The sequence below is a fragment of the Limulus polyphemus genome, unplaced genomic scaffold, assembly GCF_000517525.1.
Source record: "Limulus polyphemus unplaced genomic scaffold, Limulus_polyphemus-2.1.2 Scaffold7696, whole genome shotgun sequence".
NCBI classification, from domain to species: domain Eukaryota; kingdom Metazoa; phylum Arthropoda; class Merostomata; order Xiphosura; family Limulidae; genus Limulus; species Limulus polyphemus.
This window is the reverse complement of record NW_013673306.1, coordinates 17,752-21,263: the sequence shown is the minus strand read 5'-3', so window position 1 is coordinate 21,263 and position 3,512 is coordinate 17,752. Positions and strand designations below refer to the sequence as shown.

At 29.6% G+C, this 3,512-nt stretch overlaps 1 protein-coding gene across 2 annotated transcripts in view; it reads left to right on the top strand.

Moving 5' to 3' along the window:
* The first annotated feature begins 608 nt into the window (after positions 1-608).
* The window catches only part of LOC106474797 (ras-related protein Ral-A-like), a 20,289-nt gene continuing 17,385 nt past the window's right edge, over positions 609-3,512 (top strand). Inside the window, exons 1-2 of one of the 2 annotated variants that reach the window (XM_022403105.1) lie at positions 609-620; positions 1,653-1,657. The gene's annotated coding sequence lies outside the window, so the exon portion shown is untranslated. The remainder of the gene's footprint in view (positions 621-1,652; positions 1,658-3,512) is intronic. The other variant, XM_013935487.2, reaches the window with a different exon arrangement.

The window sequence follows — 3,512 nt, the reverse complement described above, 5'->3', positions numbered from 1 at the left end:
CTACTGTTCGCTTGACTCAATTATCTCTATCCTCAATCTATGTGCATATCTATTTCTCGCTGGCTTCATTTGCCGGGCTTATATACTAAAAAAAAAGAAAAAAAAAAAAAAAAGAAGGGCGCCTGGCAAACACTCGGACATTCGCAAGGTTTCTCGATAAGTCATGATCCTTCTAGAAACTCCAGCGTCGCGTGACTTCCGCTGTCGTAACACTTAAATAATTTTACTTTCAATATTTTAGACAACAACGGACGTACTTGATCTGCATCTCCCTGCTCTGCTTTCCCACGCCTGACGTCACAAATTCATTGGCGATGTGGTTATCCTACGCACGGGTTCCGCCGAAAGAAAACTTTCGAAGACAACATTCAACTAAGTGAAGGTCTCCTTCTTTCTCTTCTTTTCCACTTAATTATTACGTTAATCTTTACTTAATTTTTAAATTTAAGTTGAGGCGAAGTTAAGCAAGCATCGCAAATATCATGAAATGATGAATTTTTGGACCTCAGTCCGACTAGAAATTAAACTTAAGTTAAAGACTGTACAGTGTAATATTAATAAACTTGTAATAAAAAAAATCAATGAAACATAAAAATACTCACAAACTGACTTTAAAGTTAGTTATTCAGTTTGACTATATTAACATCCTAAAGAATATATTCTCAAACCAAACTCCACGCGGACGATGGTTGACGGGTACGAGCAGTAGTTACAATTTTTCCCCGTTAGAGGAAAATTTTAAATTTTTCGTTTTATTATATATTAAGTCGTCAAGAAATTATTGCCACTTTTTTTTGATCCAATCCAATCTAGCATTGTAGGAATTTAGGTTAAAAGTTTATTTCATTCTCCTTCGGGAAATGAGATATAACCGGGGGCGGTCAGAAACTTCTGTTTTTCTTCACTCCACTACATAATTAGAATTAAGTGGCCGAGGCTTTTAAGAACTAAATGCTTACATGAGTGGAAGTTTAACAGTTAATTTTTCTAACGACGATTTCACAAGCCGTGGGAAGAGCTGAGAGGATATTATTGATGATCATATGATATAGAAATTGGAATTAAATAAGTGTAAGAACTTTGTTACAATTTAAGATAATGCTGCTTTTATGAATGGTTAAGTTGAACTTGGATTTGAATTGAAAGTTGAAGTTTCTTTCGTAATTATTACTTATAACTATAACTTAAGTTATACTTAATAGTTATAACTTGTTTGTTGTACAATAAATTTTAAGTCCTATTAGTAATTTGAATCATAATTTGTAAGGTGTAAAACCAAAACTTGTTTCGAGCTGAAATAATGAAGAGTCATGTACAGCATAACTTAACCTTGTAATAGTAGTATAATTTCAGATTTAAATTAAAGACGTTATAGTTTGTTTGTCTTTTTCATTTTTAGTTACTTTTAGAATTAATTATGTATTAATGTAAGAGAATTTATTGTATTTTGGCATATCCAATATTGAAGTTTTCACTATTTTCAGGAAGTAGTTTTTGCTGTTGTTAGCTAAGAATCTTCAGACTTAGTTTTTAAAGCATTTTTTTATGCTTATGGACTTGCAGAAGTTTTTAAATTCACTTTAAACATAAATTTATATATTCAGCTTGTGTGGTTGTGATTTACATATAATTATAAGTTATGGGACATCAAGGTTTTGTAATATGAAAAACTAAATTATCTTGATGAATGGTTATATAAGTAGAAAATGAGTTTTAATGATGAAAAATGAAAGATGATGAAGTTAGAGTACAAGACTTTTAAGGGACATTTTAACTTAAAAACATAAATTGCATGGTGATAGTGTTATTTTCCAACAGAGACCAGCCTTCAATCATTGGAACATCAAAAATAAATTACGTATAGCCCATCACATCCATGACCTGTCCAGCAAAAGTTGAAAATAATTCAAACTAATGACAAGCACTATGTCATCAATCAAACCATTCCAGAAGTTTATAACTAACCAGAAAAAATCATAATTTTGTTAATAAATTTGCACCTAAGTGTCCAACTTTAAATATTTTAAATGTATTAGATAAGTTAATTAATAAAGCAAACTTGTACATGTTGTTCTTGTACTTTACATAAAGTGTCATTTTTTTTACATTTATAAAAATTATTTTATTTATGCCAAACCTCATGTCTGTGAAATCGTAAGATCGATGCTTTTGAAGAATGGATAACTGTGTTTGACATTTTATTTAAGAAGAGCTGTAACACAAATCCATTTTAATGTTTTATGATTACCCCAAGCTAATGGTGTACAACAACTTCTCTGACAAACATTTCACTAAAAAAGAAAAATTCAGAACAAATTTAGTTCTAGACTTCCACAGCATATAATTATTAGATTTATTAAGTAATGTATAACACATACACATAGTAATACAAATACAAAATCTGCTAATTTTCATAAACTCTTATTCTTAGTTTTTTTATGGGGTCTCATTTTCTTCTGAAGTAATAAAAATGATGCTTGATTTATTTAAGGGAAGTTTAATATTTAACCATTATTTCAATCCTTATTTTTCCAGAAACAAACAACAAACTGATAGCTCACTGCAATTTGTTTTTAATCTGTTATCCTTTATTCTCAACACTTCAGCCAAATCTTTCCCAATTAATACATACTTTCAAAAGTAAAAGCTGCTTTATCCTACTATTAAGACTCATGACTTCCAAACCAAGGAATCATTTAACAGCCCAATAATTTTCTTCAGCAAATCAGTTAATAGTAAGAATATATTTCATTGTGTTGTATATGGTCTAACAAGAGTTTTAGCCAAGGAAGTGTACGTTCTTAAGTTAAAAATGAAATTATTTTCTACTACTTTATAACAACAACTTAAGACTCAGCAACTGCAGTATCCTTGCCAAACAAATTATTTTTTTTTTCAAGTTAAACTTTTTACATCAAAAGGCATTAACACGAATTTTCAAAGTTAAGACAAATTTTAAAAACTTAAACCAGACATTGACCTTTCTTAATATCCCAGAATTCAACCATCATCAGTGACTGTACATTGATAAAGATATAATAAGTAATTGGGTTTTTGGTACATTTTCTACTTTATGGGATGAGGAAAACCCAGTACAATATGATGTAATGAATCAGTTTTGCCAGTAAGGTGTAACACGTCAAAATTAATCATATTTAATTGGGTTTTATGTTTTAATAAGTAAATAAGCTAGTCTCACCTACTTAACAGAATTCATCAACATTTAAATCATGGTGGCAATAGTACATCGTAGAAAAACAACAGAAATTATTAACATTAAATCATGGTGGCAATAGTACATCATAGAAAACAACAGAAATTATTAACATTTAAATCATGGTGGCAATAGTACATCGTAGAAAAACAACAGAAATTATTAACATTAAATCATGGTGGCAATAATACATCATAGAAAACAACAGAAATTATTAACATTTAAATCATGGTGGCAATAATACATCATAGAAAACAACAGAAATTATTAACATTTAAATCATGGTGGCAATAATACA